The sequence below is a fragment of the Lissotriton helveticus genome, chromosome 4_1 (assembly GCF_964261635.1).
Source record: "Lissotriton helveticus chromosome 4_1, aLisHel1.1, whole genome shotgun sequence".
NCBI lineage: Eukaryota > Metazoa > Chordata > Amphibia > Caudata > Salamandridae > Lissotriton > Lissotriton helveticus.
Window position 1 is genome coordinate 74,710,759 of NC_136063.1, and position 20,309 is coordinate 74,731,067.

Below are 20,309 nucleotides of genomic sequence, written 5' to 3' on the forward strand. Positions count from 1 at the left end.
GTAGATCCCTGGTCTGTCTTTGTGCTGTGCTGATTCCCAGGTGTCCCCTCCGAGTGCTGTTGATCTACCAATCCTCACTCGCTGTGCTGTGTTGATTCCCAAATCACCCCTCATATTGTTCTATTGATCTCCAGTTACCTCTTTGTGCCCTCTTAATTCCCCTGATTGGCCCTTGTTGGGCTGTGTTGACCTCCAGGTCACCCCTCATTGTACTGTTATGCACCGGGCCTCCCTTCTGTTTCCTGTTGACCTCCAGGTCACCCCTCATTGCACTGTGTTAATCACCGGGCCTCCCCTCTGTTTCCTTTTGACCTCATTGTGTTGTGTTATGCACCGGGCCTCCTCTCTGTTTCCTTTTGACCTCATTGTGTTGTGTTATGCACCGGGCCTCCACTCTGTTTCCTGTTGACCTCCAAGTCCGCCCTCATTGCACTGTGTTATGCACCAGGCCTCCCCTCTGTTTCCTTTTGACCTCATTGTGTTGTGTAATGCATCGGGCCTCCCCTCTGTTTCCTGTTGACCTCCAGGTCACCCCTCATTGCACTGTGTTAATCACCGGGCCTCCCCTCTGTTTCCTGTTGACCTCCATGCCACCCCTCATTGTGTTGTGTTATGCACCGGGCCTCCACTCTGTTTCCTCTTGACCTCCAGGTCACCCCTCATTGTACTGTGTTATGCACGAGACCTCCCCTCTATTTCCTGGTGACCTCCTGGTGACCTCCAGGTCACCCCTCATTGCACTGTGTTAATCACCGGGCCTCCCCTCTGTTTCCTGTTGATCCCCCGGTCTTCCCTCTTTATTTTGTGTTATCCACAGATCTCCCCCTGTAGTGCTGTTCAAATCCTCAAGTCTCCGCTTGGTCTGCGGTGTTGATTCATAGGCTGTGGCGATCCTCAAGTGTTACATCACTTTCCATGTTTATCCAAGGTCTCCCCAATTTGTACCCTGTTAATCCCCCAGATCTTCCCTCATTGTACTGCATTGATACTACGGGTGTACCAGGTCACCCTACTTTGTGCCATGTTGAGACCTAGGTTTATCATCTTTGTTTGATGTTGTTCCACAGATCCCTATCGCTGCACCTCTATTGCGCTGTGCTGATCTCCAAGCCCCCTTCATTGTGCAGTGTTGAGTACCTGGTCACTCCATGTTGTGTCTTGTTGATCACCAGGTCTCTCCTCTGTCAGTGGATGCCATTCTGTCATGCTAATCCCTAGGTCTCCCTTTGGTATGCTGTATTCATCCCAGATTGCCATCTGATTGTGCCCTTTTAATCGCCCAGACCGTCCCCCTTTGTACAGTGTTGAGCCCCTCGGTATGCCAGCACTGTGCGGGGAGTCTGTCTCCCATCTATGTTTTCTGCCCTTGGTGTTTACTGTTGATCAAGTCACTCCTCAATGTGCTGTGTTGATCCTGGTGTGTCATTTCTTTGCGCCACGATAATCGCCTAATTCTTCCCTCATTGTGCTGTGTTGAGCTTTAGATCTCCTCATGTTGTCCTGCATTTGATCCCCAGGTCTTTGTCTTTCCTTGTTGCTCTTTGTTGAGCCCCCACATCACCTCTCGTTGTGTTGTTTTGATCCCCAAGTCTCCCCTTTTGTTGCATTCATCCACAAGTCTCCCCTCATTGTTTCATGTTGATCCACAGGTCACCTCTTTTGTTATGTTGATACTCACTTCTCTCCTTATTGTGATGTTTTGTCCCCCAGATCCCCCACTGTTGTGATGTGTTGTTCCCCAGATCTTGCAGTGTTGTCTTGTTTTTCCAAAGGTCTCCCCTCGCTGTGCTGTGTTGATCCCCAGGTCTCCCATTGCTGTGCTGTGTTGCTCCCCGTGTCTCCTCTGCTTCTGCTGTGTTGCTCCTCAGGTCTCCTCTGGTTCTGCTGTGTTGCTCCCCAGGTCTCCCCTCATAGTGTTAAGTTGGTCACCAGGTTTCCTCTCGCTGTGCTGTGTTGATTCCGATTCTCTTCTACAGCGGAACCCTTCACCCCACAAAGGACCAGCCGCACACACCTCCGAGGATTCTCACTCTCAGGGAACTGATATCCGAGGAGCTTCGGTCCTTTCTGATCCTAGGAATATTAGGGACGAGGGAACTAGCCAGCCACTGCAATCTCCTACACTTCGACATCACACAACATCACCGACTCGCCTCTCACTGCTGCCACCTCAGTCACCACAGTCCTCTTTTCACAACAACCATATTGACTCTGACCAAGAGAGTCCTAGTGACCCTAATGATCCTCACTTTGAGCTTGTCACACCGGGGGATGACCCGTAGGAGGATATCCATGTTGATCCTCCAGACGATCGCCCCTTGAGCCTTACGCTGTCAAGACCTCTTCCCCGGATGACACTGCTGCCTCCCTGCAGTCATACAGACGGTGACACAGCACCCAAGGATAAGCTCCACCTGGTTGAGGAGGATGATGTTTTGGCCAAGACTCTCTCTAAGACCAATAGATCTGTCCAGTACATGTGCATGCGAAAAAGCATGGTGAAATGCAGCACGGACAGTTTCAAGGACCCAGTCAAGGTTATTCATCATCCCATGTGCTGTTTTGATCCCCAGGTCTCCTGTCGCTGTGCCATGTTGCTCCCCAGTTCTCCCCTCGCTGTGGTGTGTTGCTTCTCAGGTCTCCCCTGCTGTGTTGTGTGAACACCCTTACCGTTCCTTTTTGATTTCTAGGTCACCCCTCATTTTGTCGTGTTGATTCCCAAGTCACCTCTCGTGTTGTGTCGATTTACAAGTCTCCTCTTGTCATGTCATGTTCCCTCAGGTCTCTACTCTTGCATTGTTCACCAGGTCTGCCGTTGTGCTGAGTTGCTCCCCAGTTCGCCCCGTGTTGCATTTTGTTGATTACCAGGTCTCCCCTCGCTGTGCCGTGTTGATCCCCAGGTCTCCCCTCGCTGTGCCGTGTTGATCCCCAGGTCTCCCCTCGCTGTGCCGTGTTGATCCCCAGGTCTCCCCTCGCTGTGCCGTGTTGATCCCCAGGTCTCCCCTCGCTGTGCCGTGTTGATCCCCAGGTCTCCCCTCGCTGTGCCGTGTTGATCCCCAGGTCTCCCCTCGCTGTGCCGTGTTGATCCCCAGGTCTCCCCTCGCTGTGCCGTGTTGATCCCCAGGTCTCCCCTCGCTGTGCCGTATTGATCCCCAGGTCTCCCCTCGCTGTGCCGTATTGATCCCCAGGTCTCCCCTCACTGTGCCGTGTTGATCCCCAGGTCTCCCCTCACTGTGCCGTGTTGATCCCCAGGTCTCCCCTTGCTGTGCTCTGTTTATCCACAGATCTCCTCTGGTTGTCCCTTGTTGATCCCTAGGTCACCCCTCATTTTGTTGTGTTGATTCCCAAGTCACCTCTCGGGTTGTGTCAATTTACAAGTCTCCTCTTGTCATGTCATGTTCCAGCAGGTCTCTCCTCGTTGCATTGTTCATCAGGTCTCCCCTCACTATGTTGGGTTGATCCCCAGGTCTCCTGTGGTTCAGCTGTGTTTATCCCCAGGTATCCCCTTGCTGTGCTGTGTTGATCCCGAGGTCTCCTCTGGTTGTGCTGTGTAGCTCCCCAGGTCTCCCCTCGCTGTGCCCTGTTGATCCCCAGATCTCCCCTCGCTGTGCCGTGTTGAACCCCAGGTCACCCCTTGGTTTGCTGTGTTTATACCCTGGTCTCCCCTAATTGTGTAGTGTTCTTCCACAGGTCTTTTCTTGTCCCATGTTAATCCTCCCCAACCACGAACCATTACCTGGATCTTCGAGGGTCTGAGTTTGAAACTGCACCTGTGGGTATAAATAAAAGACACTTGGCAACAATTGTATGTTGTTAGCATCTGTTGCAGTGGATGCACATGCTTTGCGTAGTCCAACCATCTTGTATTAGACGCAAATATTAGCTAGTTGTTTTTTCTTTGAAGACGTTTTGAGTTACGAGGCCTTGTGGCTTCTCCCTTAATCCACAATGCACGAGCACAAAGACTGCACCTAAGATTTCTTTTTTTGCGTCCATCCTGCTCGGACTTCCTAGTGCCAGGTCTGGGACCTACACCGTGTTCTTTTAGATCTTTAAGGCCTGTAGTCAAGGATTTGACACTAGCAGTGGAAGATTGCAGCAGCAACATGTATGACTAGCCCTTGAGTGGCGTTGATGGGACTTTCTCGATCAGTTCATATTGAGGATCAAGGTTTGGGGAAGATATTAAGGAGAAAACGCCCTTCCCAATTCTGCCCTTAAATCCAATTCTAAATTCCCCTGGTCTAGCCAACATTGGGCATGTAACCCGTGTTTTTCTCCCAAGCGCAAGGAGTTGACCTGCTTGGTGTGCAAACCCTTTAAGTACAAAAAAAACCCTGCTACCAACAGGAATGCTGCTGGGCGCATCACAAAATACAGCGCCTAAACTCATCCAAGCCCCAAAGCCTTTCTAGAGTCAAGAACATCACCGGCTCTGAAGGAGAAGATCTGGGCTTTCAGGTATCCACGTGGCGCATTTAGAACAAATGTTCTGTGTTCGTATGCTTCAGACGCAGAGAAAACTCCCTTTGCGCCAGACCATAGACACCAAGATAAAATCTGCTTCTAGAACTTTCACTTACCACTCATTTAAGGAAAGTTTCCCAGAGAATCGACCTTAAAACCTGCCCTTCTCTTGAGGCCAATCCAAACAACCAATAGAGTATGGCATCAGCCCCTGAAGTGGGCTACAAGAGGCCTGACAACTGGGTCCAGTTTCAGGTTCTGAGACCTAATGATACCAAGAGACTCCCCTCGGTTCCAGGAAAGCCTCTTGCCAAAGGCACTAAACCTGAGCATCCCCCCATGTCAGCTCAACCCCACGCGTCCGAGAAGCAACCCTTGGAGCCGAAGTCGGCCTCGAAGCGGACTCCGAGAACCACCCCAGTTCGGCTCCTAAACAGGCCTTGATGCCAAAATAAGACTTGAGTGAGGCCCATTTCACTTTTGAGCTTCTTGAGTGGCCTGATGCCAGGCAGCAAAAGGTATTTATTCACCCATCCACAGCAAAAATCTTAACTCTGCTACAGCAGAACCCTGCACCCCGCAAAGGACCAGCCGCACACACCTCAGAGGATTCTCACTCTCACGGAACTGATATCAGAGGTGCTTCGGTCCTTTCTGATCCTAGGAATATTAGGGACACGGTTACTAGCCAGCCACTGCAATCTCCTGCAGTTCGGCTTCACACACCATCATCACCGCCTCGGCCTCCCACGCTGCCACCTCCTCTCACGCTGCCACCTCCTCAGTCACCACAGTCCTCTTTTCAGATCAACCATATTGACTCTGACCAAGAGAGATCTAGGGACCCTAATGATCCGCACCTTGACCCGGTCATACCCGAGGATGACCCTTAGGAGGATATCCATGTTGATCCCCAAGACAACCCCCCCGTAGAGCCTTACGCTGTCAAGACCTCTTCCCCGGATGACACTGCTGCCACCCTGCAGTCCTACAGAGGGTGACGTAGCACCCAAGGATAAGCTCCACCTGGTATAGGAGGATGACGTTTTGACCAAGACTCTCTCTAAGACCAATAGATCTGTCCATGTGCATGCGAGAAAGCATGGTGAAATGCAGCACGGACAGTTTCAAGGACCCAGTCGAGGTTTGTCGCCATGCCACGGCCCTGAGATGACCCATTTTACATCGGGCGCCAGGTCCTGCCTGACTCACTGGTGTTTCCCGGTTCTAGAAAGAGAGGCTCGGCTCAGGCAATGCTCCGCCTCCAGATTATGGGAGCACGAAAATCAATGTGGCTGTGAAGCGTGTGGCTGCAGAGGTGGCCACTCAGTAGAGGATTGCCAGTTCAGTATGATTGCTCCCCAGATATGACACCATGACTGGGAAAGAATAGAGGAATTGGCACCTCCCTGAATAGGGGGCAGGGACTGGTCTTGGAAGAGAAGGTCATCTCTAACGAATTTGATGCTCCCTGGAATCAAACTGACACCGCCTCCAGGTAGAGTAACCCCATCTTCCTGCTCAGACGCCATGCCTGACTAATTCAGGATTTAGACCAGAGGTACAGCAAGATTCATCAGTGTCCCATTTGATGGCGAGCATCTGTTCGCCCCCCCAGGTTGACTCAATGATAGAGAAATTAGAATAAGAAACCAAGGCTGCCAAGGGAATGGGGGAAGTGTAGACCCAAACACCTAGGTCTGCTTTTCGCGAACAGCAGGCGAGAGTTAGGCCTCAGTCACCTACTCCTACTCTGAGGAAGAGATACTATCAGCAACAGTCCTTTTAGGGAACATAGGGACCCAATTGTTGGGCAGAAGTGGCTACTGTGGAACGGCAGAGACAAGGGTAGAGGCAGATCCAACAGGTACGCCTCGACTTCCAAGCAGTGACTCCCCCATCATTCTCCCTGATTACATTCTGGCGCACCTTCTTGGGCGAGACAGCCCTGATGCTCCGTGCTGTTAGAAATGTTGATATATCCTCATAAGAAGCTTGTGCCGAGAGCAGACCTGCTGACTCTGCATCAGGGCTAGCTTCGATACTCAGACCCCAGGCAGCTGCAGCTTGGAATCTGCCACTTGAGGTAATCGGACGGAAAAGTCCTCCACATGGTAATGGGCATGCACTCCTGCCCAGTGCACCCCAAGTGTACTGATGTCTGGATCCCTACTGCTGATTTTTGTTGTCAAAGGCAAACAAGGTTCATACTATTGCACCATAACATATGTCTGTCTCACAAATTGTGGTCTTGTTGGACCTGGAGGGGTGCCCAAAGCACTACCCTCATAGTGGTGAAAGGCTGCTGCCTTTACTAAGAGCTAAGTAGCACGAGCACGGGGGTGCCAGGATAACGTGTAGTAATCAGTAGGAGCAAACAGGTCTTTTTTAACCTGTGTTACAGGCTCACTCATTCAACGTTCCCCTGCTGTGTGCTGAACTCACTCTTTGCTTAAGTCGGTTTGGTTTGAAGTATTGCGCAGCTCTTGAGTGGTCTTCCTGCACTTGAGGTATGTGTGCCTGGGAAGGGTACAATACAGGGATAATGCTGTGCATGCCTGTTAAGTGCATCTGTTGGATGTATATGTGCCTGCGAGTGGTACAATACATGAAGGATGTAGTGCTGTGCAGTGCGTGCATGTTAAATGTATGTGCTTGGGTGTATGTGTGCTTGAGTGGTACAGTACAAAAAGGATACAGTGTTATGTATTACATATATGTTTAGTGCATGTACTTGTGTGTATGTGGGCCTGTAAATGGTACAATACATGGAGGTCTCTCTGTTCCATTTTGGGTGACCCTAGGCTGCATGGTGAAACATGAGTAGTGGAGGTAGAGGAACCCCCCTAGGCAGATTTGTGGATTGGTGCATTTCTGTTCGCTGGGTGGGACTCACTGGAGAAGGTAGAGCCAGGCTTCCCCTGTGCACATCAAAGGATGCTCTTTGATTCAGTGACAGATCACAACGAAGAGGGCTGCGCCAATCTCAGGAAAGAGATGGGGCTGATAAGAGAATCATAAAGATTTGGGCTGAGGCCCTGGGCTATCCTTTTGATATGCAATCACTGTGTGTGACATCCAGGAGTGAGCAATAGTCACCCCCATGGCGTGTGCTGTGCGGCTATCGGATGTTGAGATGCTACTGCAAGAGGAAAAGAGGGCAGAGGAGTGGGTACTCAAAGGAAGCAGACCCCTACATAAACTTCAAGGACTCCGACTCTAAATCACATTTGGTGTCTGGAAGTAGACTATAAGAAGCGGAGGTTGACACTCCAAAAGTTGTCAACTGTCAAGCACCCAGTCGAACTGTGTGAGCAGGAGGAGTTGCCACTCTGAGTGACTTCTGTCTGGCCAGGACTAGTGGCTAAGGCCTGCTAGTCTCTCTGCTTGGTGAGGGGACAATATACAGGGAATCCAAGGCCTCCTGTCTTGGAGCCTTGAGCACCAGTGCACCTGTGCCTGCCTGCTTGATGTGCTCTGTGAAGAAGAGGCGAGTGTTGGAGGCAGTGGGCTGTGTCCATCGGGGAATCCAGTCAAGCGGATTCCCTAAGTGAGGACTGGGGAAATGACTGGTGCACTGATCGGGTCAGTGCCCTTGTGCCGGAAGAAAGTGGGCGACCTCCGTATGCCAGAGGATGGCTGCCGAAAATTAAGCTGTGTTTATCTCTGTACCGATCGAGCCACTTTCAGTAGGCAGTGAGCCATCTGTAGCCCCGTGTGCCAGCAGGGGCTGCCGCAAAGTGAAGTGTAATTGGTGCTATATCAGTTGGACCGGAATCAGTGTGTATTGAGGCATCTGCAACCCCGAATGCTAGGAAGGGGCAGCCGTAGACAGATTGCCATGTGGATGGGGCCATAACCCTTGCGTGGTCGAGAGCCAGCAACACCATATGGCAGGAGTGGCCGCCGTGCAGGCATATGCTATACCGACCAAGTCGGTGCCCTTGTACAATAGAGACCTGGAGCCTGATTCACAGAGGTAAACTTAGACTTAAGTGTAAGTTTACTACTTCTTGGTATTCACAAATGTAAGTTACTATTAGTAACTTTACTACTAGTAATTTTACTAGTGATAACTTTACTACTGGTTAATTTACTAGTAGTAAAGTTACTAGTAGTAGCTTACCTTTGTGAATACAAAAAAGTAGTAAAATTAGATTTAAGTAGTAAACATAGACGTAAGTCTAAGTTCAGTACTTTTTAGTATTCACAAAGGTAAGTTATTACTACTGACTTTAATACTAGTAAGGTTTCTAGTAGTAACGTTTCTAGTAGTAAAGTTACTACTAGTAACTAATCTTTGTGAGTACCAAAAAGTACTAAACAGACTTTAGTACATGTAGACTTAAGCCACAGTTTACTGCTTTTTGCTATTCACACATGTAAGTTACTACTAGTACCTTTACTTCTAATAACTTTTCTAGTTGTAACTGTACTACTAGTAAGTTTACTTCTAGTAAAGTTACCAGTAGTAACTTACATTTGTGAATACTAAAAAAGTAGTACATTTAGACTTCAGTAGTAAATACTTAATTCTAAGTGTACTAGTAGTAACTTACCTTTGTGAATACCAAAAAGTAGTAAACTTAGACTTAAGTTTGTTTACCTTTGTGAATCAGGCCCATAGTGACCTCATAAGCCAGAGGGGCTCACCGGAACTATCAAGTGTGACCTAACTAGGAGCACCGCCAGTGGATGGAGGAACCCCTACGCATCTACACCAGGCTCAGGACCAGCATCAGGAAATTCACACTACATTTCCACCTCTGTGGGACAGACCAAAGACTTGCCTTGCCAGGTGGACTTTAAGGAACTTCCTGTGGGTGTGTGACCGCGTGTGAGGAACTCCGGGATCAATAAGTGCAGCCCACCTGGGCCGCATGTAGTTAACTCACTTGAACTTGCTGCTGCCATGCAGACGCCCGCAGATGGGGCGCGCTCAGGAAACCCAGTCAGTCCAACCCTACAGATGCGAGGAAGACTGATTTCAGGGAACTTGCTTACGTGATAGCTCTGCAGTGCTGAAATACTCTTGACTTTAATACAGAGTCGGGGGGACTCCAGAGAGTTCGAGTAGTGGGGCTTACTCCGAATGTAGTTATTTGTGAAAGTCGTATTTAACTTTTTGTTGTTAGTGTTAAAATAACTTCTTTTATTATAAAAGTCTGAATTTGGCTCGACAGCAATTTATTGCTGCTGCTGGGCATATTTTAAGTTGAGCCTGTGGTCACCCCCCTGTATCCACCTCCTACACCGGGAGCGTTGGACAATGCTATTCCTTAGAATCAAGCGCTGACGGGGTACTTGGCCAGTTGCTCAGGATCAATTGTAGGTTGGGCACTGAGCCATCAGGAACTCAGCCTCACGAAGTGGATCAGCAACTGCGCAGACGACCTCGCCCCTCTGAAGACCCCGCCTAGCAGACCCGGCAGCAAGAAAGCACCATGGTTCACCGACGAACTCAAGAGCTCCAAGAAGAGCTGCCGAGCACTCGAGAAAGCCTGGCGCAGAGACCCAACACCGAACAACATGACTGCCCTCAAGCTCGCCACCCGAAAACACCACCAACTGATCCACGCCACCAAGAAAACTGCTTTCAAGGAACGACTGGACAACAACGCACACAACAGCAAGGAACTCTTCAACATCGTTAAAGAGCTCTCCAACCCCAACGCCGGAAACAACGACATCACCCCTTCGCAAGACCTCTGCAACTCCCTCGCCTCCTACTTCCACAACAAGATCGCGGACATACACAACAGCTTCAGCACTCAACCGACGCACGCCACGACTGAACCACCGCCCCCCACCACCACCCTCCGCGCCGGGACCCCGATCAGCACCGAAGACACCATCCGCACGATGAACTCCATCCACTCCGGATCTCCGACCGACCCCTGCCCTCACCACGTCTTCAACAAGGCCGACGCTGTCATCGCACCCCACCTGCGGGACATCATCAACACCTCCTTCAACACCGCTACCTTCCCGGAGAGCTGGAAGCACGCCGAACTCAGCGCTCTACTAAAGAAGCCATCAGCCGACCCCACCGACCTCAAGAACTACCGCCCCATCTCGCTGCTCCCGTTTCCTGCTAAAGTCATCGAGAAGACCGTCAACAAGCAGCTGGCCGCCTTCCTCGAGACGAACGGATCCCTCGACCTCTCGCAGTCTGGCTTCCGGGCCAACCACAGCACCGAGACCGCCCTGATCGCAGCCACCGATGACATCCGAGCCCTGCTCGACAACGGAGATACAGCGGCTCTCATCCTCCTAGACCTCTCCGCGGCCTTCGACACTGTCTGCCACCGTACCCTAGTGCGGCGCCTCAGCAACGTCGGAATCCAGGAGAAAGCACTGGAATGGATCATCTCGTTCCTCGCCGGAAGGACACAGAGAGTCCGCCTCCCCCCGTTCAGATAGGAAGCCACCGAAGTCATCTGCGGCGTTCCCCAAGGCTCCTCGCTCAGCCCAACCCTCTTCAACGTCTACATGAGCCCCCTCGCAGCCATCGCACGCCAACACAACCTCAACATCATCTCCTACGCCGACGACACCCAGCTGATCCTCTCCCTCACCAACGACCCCGCCACCGCCAGAGCCAACCTACACGAAGGGATGACAGACGTAGCCAAATGGATGATGAATAGCCGCCTGAAACTGAATTCGGACAAGACGGAAGTCCTCATCCTGGGATCTTCACCCACCGCCTGGGACGACTCCTGGTGGCCCCCCGCCCTGGGCAGCGCACCCAAACCAACAGACCACGCACGCAACCTGGGCTTCATCCTGGACTCCTCCCTCTCCATGACCAGACAAGTCAACGCCGTCTCCTCGTCGTGCTTCAACATCCTGCGCATGCTACGTAAGATCTTCCGGTGGATCCCCACCGAGACCAGGAAGACGGTCACCCAGGCCCTCGTCACCAGCCGTCTGGACTACGGCAACTCCCTCTACGCCGGAACCACCGCCAAACTCCAGAAGAGACTCCAGCGGATTCAGAACGCCTCTGCACGACTCATCCTGGACATCCCCCGACGCAGCCACATCTCCGGACACCTGAGAGATCTGCACTGGCTCCCGGTCAACAAGAGAATCACCTTGCGTCTCCTCACCCACGCACACAAAGCCCTACACAACCAAGGCCCAGGATACCTCAACAGCCGCCTCAACTTCTACGCCCCCACACGCCAGCTTCGATCGACCGGCCACGCCCTCGCCTCCGTCCCCCGCATCCGAAGAGCAACCACAGGAGGAAGGTCCTTCTCCTACCTGGCCGCCAAGACTTGGAACTCCCTCCCGACCCACCTCCGACTGACCCAGGACCACCTTGCCTTCAGGAAGCAGCTCAAGACCTGGCTGTTCGAGCAGTAGCGGACCCCCCCTCCCCTAGCGCCTTGAGACCCTCCGGGTGAGTAGTGCGCTATATAAATGCTTTGATTGATTGATTGAGTAAAAGGCCTCAACTCCTACGGTTGGGCCCAGTAACCCCAGCATCCCCCAGGGCCCTCTGAACGGGAATTCTGACATGATGTCTTTGAGTTTGGGTAACTTAAAATTCCAGAATAGTGTATGCAAATCCTGCGTGGGCACTTAAACTTACTGCGCATGTGTGCTACGCAGCAAATGGAATAGATGTGTACATAACTGTTCAGGTAAACAAAGAGACCCCATTAACCCCTTCCTCAGCTCGTCATGAGGCACAGTGGAGCTGTGCTCATGACGAGCTGAGCTTGTCATAACTGCCGCGGCCGGCCCACGCTCGGCTAATTCCCCGCCTGTGCGGGGGTTCTATTGGGGTGGGCGGAGTCGTGATGAGCACAGCTCCACTGTGCAGCATGACGAGCTAGGCTTGTCACAAGCACTGCACCGTCGCTTGTGTGCCTCCCCCTTCCCCCCAATCCCTCTCCCCCAGTCACCACGGGGGGAAATAGCCCCGCATGGAAGGGGTTAATGCATCAGTGTAGCACATGGCGAACATCTTAATTTGCTTATATTTAGTTAGTGTTGGAAAGGCGGCCCCAGGGGAGACAGAAGGTGTCTGACTGTCCGCCCCGAGACCCACCTCTCTGTATGGAATAGGCCGAGCACCGTAGGGAGGCCTCCTTGGCGAGGCTCCTCTCCTACAATCGTAACAGCAGGGTAATCACACTACTTACAGATAGACACTACACAGGAAGGAGGTTCACAAGAATCTTTATATAAGTACTCAAAGCAAGTTCTTGGCAGGATAGCGGCAAGGATCGAGGGATCCGTAATGTCTTGATCTCGGGGGAAAAGGGGGTAGCGGGACAGTCTCGGCACCCACTGGTGCTTGGATAGTTCAAGGGTTCAGGCCGCGACAGCGTCAGCAGGGCCTCGAAGATAGTTCAGCTTGGTCAGGCCGCGACAGCGTCAGCAGGGCCTCGAAGGTGGTTCAGCTTGGTCAGGCCGCGACAGCGTCAGCAGGGCCTCAAAGGTAGTTCAGCTTGGTCAGGCCGCGACAGCGTCAGCAGGGCCTCGAAGGTGGTTCAGCTTGGTCAGGCCGCGACAGCGTCAGCAGGGCCTCAAAGGTAGTTCAGCTTGGTCAGGCCGCGACAGCGTCAGCAGGGCCTCAAAGGTAGTTCAGCTTGGTCAGGCCGCGACAGCGTCAGCAGGGCCTCAAAGGTAGTTCAGCTTGGTCAGGCCGCGACAGCGTCAGCAGGGCCTCGAAGGTAGTTCCAGGTGCAAGAGTCGGATCAGGATCAGCCGCGACGAGGTCAGCAGGGCTTCGACTCCAGATACAACTCCCGTCCTGATCCAGGGCTGGCCCAGATATAGGACTGGAGTCCTTTGATGTCCGGACCCTCGCGCCTGGGGGTCAGAGGGGCCGGGATGAAGGTGTCCAGACACCCAGCAGGGGGGTGGAGCCAGCGCCCAGGGAAGCTGGAGGGCGATCGATACCAGGCGTCCGGGGACGGCTGGAGGGCCATCGAAACTTCCCGCCTTTCGGATCTGTCAAGTGGCCACTCGACCACCTGGGAGGATCTTGGTGCCCCGATGTCGGGGCTTCGCTGGGGCCGGGGCCAGGGTGGCGGCGGCCACGTGCTCGGGACGTGATGGGCCCAAGATGGAGTCGGGCCAGAGATGGGGCCAGGCATGGTTGCTGGACCGGCGGCGTTGGCGAGCAGGGCCCGCCGGGGACCAGGGGGAGGGAGAGCCGTAGGTTGCCAGGGGGCGGCCCTCCTTGTGGGTTCGGGACTGTTCGTGTCAGGGGGGTCGACAGCAGCTCGACGGCGGCCCGATGTCGTCCGGGGCCCGCCATGTGGGAGGGGTAGGCCCACGCCACGAGGCCGTGTCCAACACACGTCCCCTCCAGCTGAAGGCGGGGAGAGTCACCCATCGTCCTGGGGACTCTCTTCCTCGAGGCGGAAGAATCGGGACAGGCCATCAGCGTTGGCGTGGTCGTTGCCAGGGCGATGCTCCACAGTGAAGTCCATCCCTTGGAGGGAGATGGACCATCGCAGCAGCTTCGGGTTTTCGCCACGCATGTGCATCAGCCACCGTAGGGGCCGGTGGTCTGTCTGCACCCGGAAGTGGGTGCCGAAGAGGTATGGCCTGAGTTTCTTGAGGGCCCACACGACGGCGAAGGCCTCTCTCTCGATGGTGCTCCATCGTTGTTCTCTGGTCAGCAGCCGCCGGCTGATGAAGGCGACTGGATGGTCAATTCCCTCGGGGTCCATCTGAGATAGGACCGCCCCGATGCCGTGTTCCGAGGCGTCGGTCTGGACCACAAACTCTCGGCTGTAGTCGGGGGCCTGGAGCACCGGGGCGGTACACATGGCTGTTTTCAAGGTCTCGAAGGCCACCTGACACGCGGGTGTCCACTGCACTTTCTGTGGCCGGTTCTTCGAGGTCAGTTCCGTGAGGGGCCCCACAATGCTCCCATAGTTCTTGATAAAACGCCGATAGTACCCCGTGAGCCCCAGGAAGGCTCGGACGGCGGTCTGGTTGGCCGGGGGTTCCCAGGCTAGGATGGCGTCGATCTTGGGTTGGAGGGGAGCCACTTGGCCGCTCCCCACTTGATGTCCCAGATAGGTCACGGACCCTTGGCCTATCTGGCATTTGCTGGCCTTCACAGTTAGCCCGGCCCGGCGGAGGGCGGTCAGGACTTCCCAAAGGTGTTTCAGGTGCTCAGCCCAATGGAGGCTGTAGACCGCAATGTCGTCTAGGTAGGCGGCACTGAACTCTTCTAGCCCCGCCAGTACTTTGTTTACTAGTCTCTGGAAGGTGGCCGGGGCGTTTTTCATGCCGAAGGGCATCACCTTGAACTGGAAGTGGCCGTCGGGTGTGGAGAAGGCTGAGCGCTCCTGGGCGCTAGGGGTGAGGCCGATCTGCCAATACCCGGCGGTGAGGTCGAAGGTACTGAGGTACTTGGCGGCCCCCAGGCGGTCGATCAGTTCATTGGCCCGGGGGATGGGATGTGCATCGGTTCTCGTAACGGCATTCAGCCCCCGGTAGTCGACGCAAAACCGGAGTTCTGGCGGGGTGCCAGGGGCGGCGGCCTTGGGGACCAGGACCACTGGGCTGGCCCAGGGACTGTCGGAGGGTTCGACTACCCCCAGGGCCAGCATCTTGGTGACTTCCTTCTGGATGCAGGCCCGAACTCGGTCGGGGACCCGGTAGGCCCGGTGTCGTACTGGCTGACTGTCCCCGGTGTCGACATCGTGGACACACCATTGGGTAACCCCGGGGGTGAGGGAGAACAGATCTGTGAATTGACCCAACAGTTCCTGACAGTCTCGACGCTGCGCGGGGGTCAGGTCGGGGGAGAGAGAGATGCCTTCGACGGAGCCGTCCTTCTCAGTGCACTTTAGGAGGTCGGGCAAGGGCTCGGAGTCGTCTTCGGTCCCATCGTCGGTAGCGAGTAGCAGGCTCAGTTCTGTACGGGCAAAATGAGGTTTGAGCCGGTTGGCGTGCAGAACCCGGAGGTGGTTCCGTGGAGAATCCATATCCACGAGGTAAGTGACGGGGCTCTTGCGCTCGATCACCTTGAAGGGCCCCGACCATTTGTCCTGGAGGGCACAGGGTTCGACCGGGGACATGACCCAGACCCGCTGGCCCGGCTCGAACTCGATGGAGGAGGAGTGCTGGTCGTACCAGCGTTTCTTGTCCTCCTGACTGGCCTCCAGGTTGGCCTCTGCAAGGGCCCGGAACTTCCGAGTCTGGTTTCGGAGGGTCAGGAGGTATCGGTAGACATCCGGGGGTGCGCCTTGGACGGTAGTTTCCCAGCCCTCTTTGACCAGGCTGAGCGGACCTCGGACAGGGTGTCCGTACAAGAGTTCAAAGGGGCTGAACCCCAGGGATTTCTGTGGAACCTCCCGATAGGCAAACAGGAGACAGGGCAGCAGGACGTCCCATCTGCGTCGTAGTGGCTCCTCTAGGCCCTGTATCATCCCCTTGAGTGTCCGGTTGAACCGCTCCACAAGTCCATTCCCTTGGGGATGATACGGGGTGGTAAACTTGTATGTGACCCCGCACTGTTACCACAGGGACCGCATATATTTAGATATAAAGTTCGTGCCTCGATCGCTCACGACCTCCCGGGGGAATCCTACTCGGGAGAAGATCCCCATCAAGGCTCGCCCCACCACGGGAGCGGTGATGGTTCTGAGGGGGATGGCCTCAGGATAGCGGGTGGCGTGGTCCACTAGGACAAGTATGAAGCGGTGCCCTTGCGAGGTTTGAGGGTCCAGGGGCCCCACAATGTCTATTCCCACTCGCTCGAAGGGGGTGGTCACTACTGGAAAAGGTTGGAGCGGGGCCTTCACCTTCCCCCCGCTCTTTCCGCTGGCTTGGCATGTCGGGCAGGTGCGGCAGTGGTTATGTACATCAGTGCGCATTTTGGGCCAGTAGAAATGGGTCACCAGGCGGCTGTAAGTTTTGTCCTGCCCCAGGTGCCCTGCGAGGGGCACATCGTGCGCCAGGTTCAAAAGGAAGTCTCTGAATCGCAGGGGAACCACTAGCACTCGGCTGGCCCCCAGCTCGGCAATTTTCTGTTCACTATATAGGAGGTCGTGGTCCCAGTAGACCCAGTGGGACCCTGAGGTGTCCCCGGTAGCTTGGGCAGCGGCTTGTTGGCGGGTCCCCTCGAGGGAAGGGCAGGTCTTCTGCTCCTGCCGAAACTGTTCTCGGGTGGGACCACCCTCTTGGCGCCATTGGGCGAGTTCGGGGATGTCGCTGAGCTCGTGGTGGTTTTCGGGCTCCGAGGGTCTGGTCTCGGAGTCGCATTCTTCATGGATGGCCGAGGGTGGTGGCTCGGGCCACTCCGGCTCTTCGGTCGGGGCGGCCTCGGTCGCTGCCGGGGCTCGGGCCGCCATAGATCGGGTCGTCGCACAGACCCACTCTGGTAGTCCCATCATTCCTAGGTGCTCTCTCCGCTCGACTTGGGCCCAGGGAGAGCTCTCGAGGTCGTTCCCAAGGAGGCAGTCCACTGGGGCGTCGTCCCGGACGGTCACCTTGAGGGTGTCCGACACTCCCCCCCCATTCGAAGGGAATTCGGGCCATCTGGCATAGAGTTTCGGAGTTGTCGGCGGCCCTCACGGGGCAGCGTACGTTCGGGATGATCTGTTCGGGGGTCACCAAGTGGCAGCGGACGGCGGTCACACTGGCTCCCGTGTCTCGGAGGGCTTCGGTCCGCCGTCCATTGATGTGGACCCACTGACGGTATTTTCGAGTGTTGCTCGGTAGCGGGGCCTGGGGAACCATGTCCCTATTGCCCAGGCAGGCTAGGGCCATGGCGGCCGGTTCATACTCGATTTGTTCTTCCTCGTAGACCTCTACGTCTTCTTCTCCCTCTCCTCCCAGAGCTGCAGCAGCGAACTGGCGGGTCGGAGGCCCAGTGGTGCCGGGACGCTGGTTCATGGGGCAGAGGGGGTCACTGGCATAGTGACCGGTCCGCTGGCATCTGTGGCAAGTAATGTTCGGGTGGGGCCCCGGCCGTGCTGGGGGGTCCCTCCTCAGTGACGGCGAGGTATTACTCGGGGGGGACCCGGGAGGGGGCCCCCGGCCCGAGGCTGGCGGGAAACTTCGGCTCTGGTTCTGTCCTCCTCCGCCTCCCCGCTGGCGGGGGTGCCCCGGCCGCCCTGACCGGTTTCTCCTATCGGTGTTCGGGGGACCCGGGTGCTCACCCATCGGTCTGCCTCGACGGCGAGTTTCCGGGGCTCGGTTAGCTTGCTGTCGAGTAGATGCTGTCGGAGCTCGACAAAGCAGTTGTTGGAGAGGTGCTCCCAAACGATGAGGTTGAACAGCTGCTCGTAGGTGGACACTTTGCTGCCCTTTATCCATCCTTCCAGGGCCCTGCTATAAAAGTTCACATACTCGACCCACGTGGTACCGGGGATTTTCTTGCAGTCTCTGAATCTCTGCCGGTACATCTCGGGGGTTAGGCCATACCGGACAAGCAGGGCGTCCTTCATGTGGTCATAGGAGGACATTACGTCGTCGGCCAGCTCCAGCAGGGTGTCTCTTTCTTCGCTGACGAACCTCCCCCATAAGCCGGCACCCCAGTCTGATCGCGGAATGCGGTGCGCGGTCATGGCAACTTCGTACGCCTTGAACCATTGCTGGATATCGTCATTCTTGTAGTACTCCTTTACGATATCCTTCGGGATGTGGACCTTTGGGTCGGCAGGCGGTGAGGGGTTCCGGGCTACCGTGGCGCCAGTTCCTTCGAGGTTGGCTTTGATTTCGAGTTCTTTGAGGCCACGCTCGTGTTCGTATGCGAGTTTTTTTTCTTCCAATTCTCTTTGCCGCCGCCTCTCTTCCAGATCTCCCTCCAATCGCCGTTGTTCAAGGGCCATTTTTTTTTCTGCTAATTGCAGTTCTCCGTCCAGCCGGAGTCGGGCGAGCTCTAGTTCATGGAGCCGACTCCTCTCTCGCTCCCGGGCATCTTCATGGGAGAGGCCCGGGTCCCTGTTGGCGGTTCTTTCCTCTATGGGGGCTATGACGGTACTCCCGGGTACTTCATGGACAATGTCATCGTTCGGTTGGGGTGGGGTCTCTCTGGTCTCCACCCAGGTTTGCAGCGCTTCTTTGAAATCGTCCTTTGTACTTAGTCCAGTGGTAGCGATACCCAAGTCTTTGCAAAATTGTTTAAGTTCTTTATGGGTATACTCCTCTAACAGGTCTTTCTGGAATTCTGCGGACGTTCCGGCTTCCTTAGTAGTCATCGTGGCTGTGGGTCTCTGTCAGTAGTGACGTGTTACTCGCTGTACGATTTGCGTGGGCTCGGATCCCGTCGCTTGCCACCAATGTTGGAAAGGCGGCCCCAGGGGAGACAGAAGGTGTCTGACTGTCCGCCCCGAGACCCACCTCTCTGTATGGAATAGGCCGAGCACCGTAGGGAGGCCTCCTTGGCGAGGCTCCTCTCCTACAATCGTAACAGCAGGGTAATCACACTACTTACAGATAGACACTACACAGGAAGGAGGTTCACAAGAATCTTTATATAAGTACTCAAAGCAAGTTCTTGGCAGGATAGCGGCAAGGATCGAGGGATCCGTAATGTCTTGATCTCGGGGGGAAAAGGGGGTAGCGGGACAGTCTCGGCACCCACTGGTGCTTGGATAGTTCAAGGGTTCAGGCCGCGACAGCGTCAGCAGGGCCTCGAAGATAGTTCAGCTTGGTCAGGCCGCGACAGCGTCAGCAGGGCCTCGAAGGTGGTTCAGCTTGGTCAGGCCGCGACAGCGTCAGCAGGGCCTCAAAGGTAGTTCAGCTTGGTCAGGCCGCGACAGCGTCAGCAGGGCCTCGAAGGTGGTTCAGCTTGGTCAGGCCGCGACAGCGTCAGCAGGGCCTCAAAGGTAGTTCAGCTTGGTCAGGCCGCGACAGCGTCAGCAGGGCCTCAAAGGTAGTTCAGCTTGGTCAGGCCGCGACAGCGTCAGCAGGGCCTCAAAGGTAGTTCAGCTTGGTCAGGCCGCGACAGCGTCAGCAGGGCCTCGAAGGTAGTTCCAGGTGCAAGAGTCGGATCAGGATCAGCCGCGACGAGGTCAGCAGGGCTTCGACTCCAGATACAACTCCCGTCCTGATCCAGGGCTGGCCCAGATATAGGACTGGAGTCCTTTGATGTCCGGACCCTCGCGCCTGGGGGTCAGAGGGGCCGGGATGAAGGTGTCCAGACACCCAGCAGGGGGGTGGAGCCAGCGCCCAGGGAAGCTGGAGGGCGATCGATACCAGGCGTCCGGGGACGGCTGGAGGGCCATCGAAACTTCCCGCCTTTCGGATCTGTCAAGTGGCCACTCGACCACCTGGGAGGATCTTGGTGCCCCGATGTCGGGGCTTCGCTGGGGCCGGGGCCAGGGTGGCGGCGGCCACGTGCTCGGGACGTGATGGGCCCAAGATGGAGTCGGGCCAGAGATGGGGCCAGGCATGGTTGCTGGACCGGCGGCGTTGGCGAGCAGGGCCCGCCGGGGACCAGGGGGAGGGAACATCTGTCTCTCTTTAAAATACCTGCAGTCAAGTGCTTCATTGAAGGCCTTAAGACAGTTATTTCTCCAAGAACTCCACCAGTGCCAGTCTGGAACTTGAACATAGTTTTATAGGGTCTTCCTATCGAGCTGAAGCATTCTTGAGATATGCTATTCTTTTTCTGAAATATAGCCTTTCTTTTTGCTGTCACCCCCCTCAGCAGTGTTGGGCTGGCGTGTCAGGCAGGCTTGCATTGACAGTCAGCCAGCTTGAAAGGACAAGTGTGTGGGTTTTTTTTTTCTCCAAAAAGACTAGCAGCCCAACCATTGGCCTTTACAAGCTGGCCCTTCTGCCTGCCAAACCAACAGTGTTTCTCTGGAATATCAAGCACTGACTGTGGAGGATCATGTGAAGAACAG

General features: G+C 55.1%; 1 protein-coding gene across 5 annotated transcripts in view; it reads left to right on the top strand.

Moving 5' to 3' along the window:
- Nucleotides 1–20,309, top strand: part of SLC52A2 (solute carrier family 52 member 2) — a 180,651-nt gene that overhangs the window by 131,172 nt on the left and 29,170 nt on the right. The gene's annotated exons all lie outside the window — the stretch shown is intronic.